Here is an 8,909-nt window from a genome sequence, read left to right as displayed (position 1 = left end):
CCCTCTCCTTTCCTTTGCAGCAAAAATGGGATTATTCCAGAACAACAAAGAATTGCTGCAGGGAACATACATGTCTGCTAAAATAAAGAAAACTCTTATAGATGTGAACAGGAAGTTGGGAGGAATATTATAGAGTTCTCCTAGTTGTGGGATCAATGTAGGGGATGAGAGCACTACCTTCTGTCCTCTCTACTTCATTTTCAATGAGGCTTCTATCCCCTAATTTTTTTACAGCATTATGAAGAATATTTTTTTTAATCCTCATCTGAGAATATTTTTCCATTGATTTTTAGAGAGAGTGGAAGAGAAAGGGAAAGACAGAAAGAAACATCAATGTGAGAGAAACACATCTGATTGGTTGCCTCCTGGGGAGGAGCCTGCAGCCACAGTACATACCCTTGTGTGGTTCATTGGTTGGACTTCCTGTGCACCCGAAGGGTTGCCTGTTCAATTCTGGATCAGGGCACATGCCCAGATTGCAGGCTCAATTCCCAGTAGTGGGTGTGCAGGAGGCAGCCAATGGATGTTCTGCTCTCATATCGATGTTTCTCTTTCTCTCTTCCTCTCCCTTCCTTTCTCTCTAAAAATCAATTTTAAAAAGGGGAGGGGTTTGCTTATACATTAACCTGAAAAGATGTCTTGGTCTGGGTTAATATTATAGAGATGGAAAGCATTGAGAAACATTAAAGGCAGAGCTAACCCGACCTGTTAATAGATCAATTGTGGGAAATGAAGAAAAAGAAAATTACTGCCAAGTCAAATGGAATCTGTCCTCAGCCACCAGCAGCTTCTGGAGGCATATGGACTAGCATTCCACATAAAGCATGACACTGAAACTCCTACATTATTTCTCCAAAGGAGCTATACCCCAAAGAGAGAAGTGTCAATTATACACTGTCATCAAGTGTTCTTTGGGTGCTAAAGCACTGCTGGGGGCACTGTGAAACACAGTGTAAAAGAAATGGAAAGGATGAATCTTTTTGTCTTGAAGTTTATGAACTTATATGTAACACAGGACAAGAAAAGAGATAAATGTGATTTTTTCACATGCTTAGCACTGACATGAACAAACTGATTAATCAAAGAGGCTGACATGCTTACTGAAATTTCATCAAGAATTTATGGCTCTAGTAAATTACACTCAAAAAATCCAACTCTGTGATTCATAATTACAAGATCAAAAAATGATCACAGTTAAAAATATTAATGCATAAGTGAGAGTCAGTTTCACATGCCTATCTTTAGCCTTCATATTCATATAATAGCATGTCACTCTGAATGACAGGATCATAGGTCTATTTCATTCTAGGGCTGGCTTTACCCAGCACCAAATAAATAAATAAAAGACCATCTGAATGACGGGCTAAATGTTCACTTACACATGTTTTGAATTCTTTAATATAGAATGAAAATAAAGAACAGAGGGAAATATAAGAAAGTTGCCTTCTAGGGAAGTTACCAAAGACAAATTTGCCATCAGAATAAACCAAAAGTAGAATTGCAAAAATTTCTGAGAATTGGGTGTCACCTGCGAGCTTGTTATACGTAAACATGAACTCTGAGAATAGAACAAATGAAAAAACTTAGGTAATTATGGCATTGTTTCTAAATTAAGAAACATTTTGTACTGAGAAATCACTAGATTCTGGAAATTTTTCACTCAGGCCCATAATAAAACCAGAGAATGAAAATAATTATCAAATTTAAATTTTTCATTCTACATAATTTAAATTACTGAATTTCAACAAGCTTCAGCAAATGATTAATCAGGTTATAACTATTCTTTCTCTCCCTCATGGTTAAACTATAACTGCTAATTTTATTTTTCACATTTTAATTCACTACCAGGAAGAATAAGAATTTACCCACTTATTCAGTTCCCAAAGAACCTACAAGGCCAATCTATTAATGACATCAGGAAGGTTTCCTTCCCTCCTGAGAAATAAGTTGTAAATAGACTTCAAGGGCTGGAAGACCAAGGTAGTCCATTCTTTTCTCGTCCTTGGAGCTGCTAACGATGGAATCAATGCAGGGTGATGGCTAATAACATAGGAATGAGCGTTAGGTATTGAGTTTTAAACCCAGCTACTCTGTGTACCTAGAGTGCAACCATTGGATTGTTACTTAAACTTCATCAGACATAAAATGGGAATTCTAAAACCCAGCCTACAGAGATTAAGTAAAATGATGTATGTCAAGTTTTGGGCACAGTGCCAAACACAGCAAGAGTTTTAAATTGGCTATAAGAATTATTCAAGAAACTCTCAAACTCTCTATATAGTGTACCATTACTATGGCCTTCTCCAGGCTACCATAGCTCTTCAAATGTACTTATTCCCTGTTCTTTTGTTTATGCCTTCACTTATTCAACAATGGTTTATTGAAACATGCTTATTGAACCAATTATGCATGCCAGATGTCAAGTGCTAAAGATACAGCCACAGATAATATAAATGAGTTCTCTACCCTTATGATTTTATAGCCTACTTATATTTATAATATAAATATAAGACAATATAATATGACATTTGTCTTGGTGGAAAAAGCCAGTCTATGACAAGAGAAAAGGATGAAAACTCAGAGAAAATCAGAGATGGGAGGCAGAAACTGAGATTTGCTTACGTTCTAGTCACTGTTTCTAGCTGTTACTTCCTAAGGGTCAATGGCACCTTTCTCATTTGCATGGCTTGCTTTTCCCATGACTACCCCAGTATTCTTCCAATAAATCCCTCCTTTTACTTAACCTAGTTTGAATTGGGTTTTTATCAGCAATTTTTTAAAAACTAAAAAATATTGATTGATTTTTCATCTAGTTTTTCTACTCAGTTCTCAAAAGAGTCTTATGTTGTCTTAAGTACATGGGTACTTCTCATTCAATAATGAAAGAAAAATGACAGACAATTAAAAGAATTTTCCCTCCAGCCTGACTTATAAGAATGAGAGAGATTAGAACCCATCTCTACTCCCCATCATCTGAGAAAATTTCTTAGGATGAAGTATGTTAGTTTGTATAGAGCTGGCAATTAAAACTATTCCTTAATTATATGAGCCTTTGATGTATGAATTGGTTATGAGGGGTGCATATTGATTAATAGGCTTTCTGGCAGAATATCATGTGGTTTTAATTTTCATTTCCCAGATGAATAATGAGGTTGAGTACCTTTTTGTGTTTTTATTATCCATATACATATTCTTTGTTGTGAAGTGTCTATTCTAGTTCTTGTCCACTTCTCTATTTGTTTGTATGCTTTTGCTTTTATTTCCTTTTTATTGAATTTATTGGGGTGACACTGGTTAACAAAATTATACAGGTTTCTGATGCACAATTCCACAACACATCATCTGTACACTGTATTGTGTGTTTAACCACCCCAAATCAAGTCTCTTTCCATCACCAATTATTCTCCCTTATACCCTCTTCCACCTCCCTTCATCCCACCTCCTTCCCCACAATCCCCACACTATTCTCCATGTCCATGAGTTTTCTTTCTCTCCCTCCCTCTCTCAGCAAAACTTAAGTAACTTTATAAAAATGTCTCTTAAAAACTATTGTTTAATACTAGGGTTATAAATAGAACCAGAGATTTATAAGTTGAACTTAAAAGCTTAAGAGAAAACTAGGTTTTAAAATTTTTACTTCCACAAGTTGAATTTTATTTAAAAAATGTTTAAAGGCTCTCTGACAAATTGTACAGTATTGATATCAGTCATTATAAACTTTGAAAAATGAGTCTTATTAGGAAAAGATTTGGAAATACATCTTGAGAGCTTGAAGTCCTAATGGGTTGTTTGTTTTTTCAAGTATTCAGAATCCTGATTAATGAATTTGCTCTAATAAAAATCTGTAAAAATAAATTTTCCATAATGTTTCAAAATTGATTGCTTTAATATAGAATTGATGGCACAATTCATTCAAAGGAGAGGGAAACTTTACAGATTTCCTTCATCTGTCAGTCACCTTATTCAGGCTTTCAGACATTATTACAGTTAATCATTACAGCTCGTTTATAGAGTAGAAAACTAAGTTCAAAGACGTTGATCTGCTTGCTGAAGGTCATTTAAGTGTTTAAGTGGGTAAGATGCAGTCTTTGCTATTCCAAAGCCCACCGTTGATATAATAAAGGTCTAATGATTTGCAATTCCTATTCGCCCAATCACCATTCAAAATAAACGGGTCAGTGGCAGGCCTTGAAAACATTTTAAAGTAAAGGTGGGACAGTGCTCTTCAGTGCCACGGGAAGCCTATTAAGGGTGGCTTATTAAGAGCCATGACTCGTAAGTCGGAAGTTAAGACCCAAGTTGAAGTAAATATTTTAATTAGCTAATGATGACTATTCTTCATTGAGGTACTGGGGTTGGAGGGGGAGACAATGCTCACCACAGTGTTTTCATTTTTAACTCTTTGTTGCTTGCTCTGCTTAGGTTATGATATACGCTGCATTAAATCTTTGCGGGAGAGAAGATTTAATACTAACGAACCACGAGAACAAATGTGCCCCGTTTTACTTCTGTCCGCTCTAAGACAGTGATGACGAACCTTTTGAGCTCGGCGTGTCAGCATTTTGAAAAACCCTAACTTAACTCTGGTGCCGTGCCACATATAGAAATTTGTTGATATTTGCAACCATAGTAAAACAAAGACTTATATTTTTGATATTTATTTCATATATTTAAATGCCATTTAACGAAGAAAAATCAACCAAAACAATGAGTTCGCGTGTCACCTCTGACACGCGTGTCATAGGTTCGCCATCGCTGCGCTAAGAGCATTGCTGTCACGCTGAAAAAGGTGAAACTCATACTGTTCAGAGGGAACTGGAGTCACAGATAGACAAGGAAGGTGTAACAGGGACCCAGGTCCTTGAAATGAGTTTCAAGCTGGACAACGAGCAAGGGCAGGGGCCACAGAGAGCGCGGCTGCGGATAATCCGTGAGGAACTGAGGACGCCGAGGGAAGAAAAGCATCATCTCCATTCTCGCAAAATAAAAGCGGGTTCTACAGACTCTAAGGAATTTAAAGATCCGAAGAAAAATAAAAGGCTTAATACAATCTACTGCTGGGGTTAACGGATGTGTGGCTGGCTGGGAGGTGACAAAAGAAATCAAACATTCCTTTCCCTCCAATTAACTTCACCTTTGTGCTCCACGGAGTTGGGGGGGGCGGGGGGGCTGTAAAGAGGAAGAAGACTGTTCACTCGCTGTCTGAACAAAAAGCAAAGATTTGGAGCAAAGACTCACAACACGGCTCCAGCAGCTAGGTCTCTGGGAACTGAGTGATGGCCAGCATCGGTCTCCGCCTTTCGTCCTCTAAGCACAGCAGCGCACCCTTATCCGCCGGGCATACACTTCACCACCCCGGGTGCGCCTGGAACCGCGGACAGCAGTGAACCCCGTATACAGTATGTGCTCCCTATGCGCCCATGCTTATAGTAGAGCTGAATGTATAAATGAGTCCCTGTCAGAGATCAACAGCAATAACTAATAATAAAGTAGGGCAATCATAACAATACGTACCATAATAAAGGTTATGTGAATATTATCTCTCTCAAAGTCCCTTCCGGTCTGTCCTCGCCCTTCCTGTGCTGTGTGAGCTGACAGTGCCTGTGCGAGGAGAGGACCTGAGGGGGTGACGGGCTTTGCGCGGTGGCGCTAGGCTGCTGCGGGCCTTCGCGAGCACGTCATACGTCAACACGTCAACACGTCATACGTCATACGTCAGAAGGATCACCGAGCTGTGACCATGTCCTGTCTCCCACCAACAAAAGGCGCTTAATGCCTTTTCCATCTTAACTAAGCACTGACAATGCACCATCGCCGTAACGCTTGCCGTGTGAGGTGCAAAACTAGCACACGTTTCTTTTTCTTCTTCACAGTTTCACGGATAGAAGGTTCGTCCAGATCTTAGCCACCTCAGCATACGGTTGTTGTTTTCTTTCTCTATGAAGCAGAGAACTTTCACCTTTTCACTAAAAGGAAGCACGTTCCGGCTTCTCTTCCGCATGTCTGCATTGCCAGCATCGCTACTCTTGTGCTTTGGCCCAATATTAAGTAAAGCCAGGCTTACCTGAACGCCAGTGCCCAGGTACCGCGGCCAGCGGGTCTGACAACCAAGATGGCTCCTCCCGACTAATGGGCGGGAGCATGCGCAGTGCGGAGGGGCTGGCCAGGGACGGTCCCGGTCTTGGGCAGGACCTCGCGAGATTTCATCACAGCTCCGGATGGCTCCAAATTTAAAATGTATGAATTATTTTTAGACTTTTCCATTTAATATTTTTGGACATGGTAAACTCCAGGTAACTGAAACAGCAGAAAGTGAAACCTTGGATAAGGGGGGGACCACTGTAAAGTAAAGAATAGATAAAGCCCTTGAAAAATCAATATTTTGCCCAGCCGGTGTGGCTCAGCGGTTGAGCGTGGACCTATGAACGGTTCCATTCCGGTCAGGGCACATGCCCAGGTTGTGGGCTCCATCCCCAGTGGGAGGCGTGCAGGAGGTGACAGATCAATGATTCTCCCTCATCGTTGATGTTTCTATCTCTCTCTCCCTCTCTCTTCCTCTCTGAAATAAGTAAAAAAATATTTTTTAAAAAATCAACATTTTATTCACATATATTTTTCCTAAAATATATATGTGGCCGAAACCGGTTTGGCTCAATGGATAGAGTGTCGGCCTGCGGACTGAAAGGTCCCAGGTTCAATTCTGGTCAAGGGCATGTACCTGGGTTGCGGGCACATCCCCAGTAGAAGATGTGCAGGAGGCAGCTGATCGATGTTTCTCTCTCATCGATGTTTTCTAACTATCTCTCTCCCTTCCTCTTTGCAAAAAATCAATTAAAAAAAATTAAAATATATATATGGCACCTTTTGCTAAAACTATTTTGGATACTGAAAATAAAAACTTGAGTACACAAGTACACAAATCTAGCGTTTTATATGTGAATATCATCATAAGTATGTTACAAGGCCATTTGATGTAAAATATACCTGCAAGGAAATTTTTGGTAAGGACAAATTGTGTCTGAACAAAATTAACAGGAAGATATTACTGTCAAGCTACCTGGCTGTTGGGGTGACCCCTCCAACAAGAGGTCCCAAGACGTGTGCCATTTGTGGTGGTAGGTAAGACATTTATAATGTGTAAGATGAATTCTATTGTGTGTCTGCTTAATGCTGGAGAACTGTCAACCCCATTTCAAAGGAGCCTGGGGTCTGACTCACACTGAGAGTTGAAAATTATAACCTTTCAGTAGCATATTAGTCTTCATTTCCCAATTTATTTGTAGCATTTTCAGACTGCAAGGCATTTTTATAGCGTACATATATTACTGTGGTTACATAAAAGTCACATTTCATTCTACAGCAACGTGCATGATAGGTAGGCTGTCATTCTCCATTCCCCCAGAGAAAACAGATTGTGGAGTATGAGCTTACCAATATATTTTGAGATACCAATTGAAGTGAGATAAAGAGTAGCTGAGTGAGTATCAGAATACTAATACTAATCAGGATGAAGAGGCACAGTTGTATTCCTAAAATTTATGATGTGACCTTGAACATGTTAATTTTTTTAGTATCCATCATTCTCTTTGATAAACTCATAACGATAGTCAAATCTTTCCCATCCCCTGGGGATGTTCTGATGCTGTAAGGCAGTGATTTTCAGCAGGCGTGCTGCAAGAATTTTTAAACATGCAATACCTGACTATTTAGTCAGGGCCACTCACCTCTTTTGATTATCAAATAAAAAATGACAACAGCCAACCCAATAATAGCCCTCCAGAGGGAATGAACCAAAATTATGCCTATTTTTGTGTGAGATCGGCAAAAATCATATTTTTTGGTGTGCTGCAGAATTTTAGTAATTAGTTTATATGTGCCATGAGATGAAAAAGGTTGAAAACCGTTGCTGCAGGGACTGAGACCAGAGCCAAGGAAGTCAGAAGAGATGTTCGAGGTCTCTGGTATTTCCTCCCCCCTTAACTTGCTCATCGGAATAATAAATTTCTTTTTGGTGCTCCTATGGCTCTTAGTCCATGTCTTGTATTACAATATTTTCTTAAGGATCATGTGTGTTGCCTTTATAATGACTTTCATTAATTAGCGTGCTTTTTTTTTTTTTCTAATTTAGAGGAGAAAAAGTAGATCCTAACCACAATCCACTTATAAATTGGGATTGTGGGAGTAAAATAAATCCTGAAGTTAGCGGATGCAGAAATCCACTGATTCTCTGATACCTGTGGGTGATACTATGCCCAAATTTTCCCAAACTGCTGACTTTGTCAACAGTGTGGTTGGTGCCCCCCACCCAGTGATCCTTCAGTGTTTATCATTTCAGGCATGCCTGCTCAATATCCGCTACTCTTTGCCTGGGGGCTTTCTCTGACCACAGGAACCTACTGGGCTCCTCCTGGGCCGATCAGAAATGCCAGGAAATTAGTGCTTCCAGGACAGCTTTCAACCAACAACTGACAGGAACGGATGAATACTCCAACTCGGGCCTTGTTTCCAGACCAAAATCAGCTCTCAGATCACAGCCACTCCACTGAAGCTACTGAAAGCATTTAACCTGCGATACCAGAGCAAGTCCATATGGAATAGTTCCTCTAATCCCACCCCAAAAGGACCTAGAGCCATTTACCCATCTGTTTGCACCCAGAGGATAAGGGAATGACCAGATGCCTTGAGGACTGTTTGGTAGAGGGTCTGCACAGATCACTGTATGCCCCCCTATTAGAGTGGGGGGAGTGAAGAGGAGACAAGGTGATAAACAGGAAACTGGCCCAAGTCAGTTTCTCAGTGGTCATTTTCTCACTTCCTACATGCATAATGAAGATGATATCCTTACCCCAGGTAAAACTCCCACCTTCGTTTAGGTCTGGAGAATAAGACTGTGGATGGGCCTATGGTGA

The sequence above is a fragment of the Myotis daubentonii genome, chromosome 13 (genome assembly GCF_963259705.1).
Source record: "Myotis daubentonii chromosome 13, mMyoDau2.1, whole genome shotgun sequence".
In the NCBI taxonomy this organism is placed as follows: Eukaryota; Metazoa; Chordata; class Mammalia; order Chiroptera; family Vespertilionidae; genus Myotis; species Myotis daubentonii.
Note: the sequence above shows the minus strand (reverse complement) of the source record.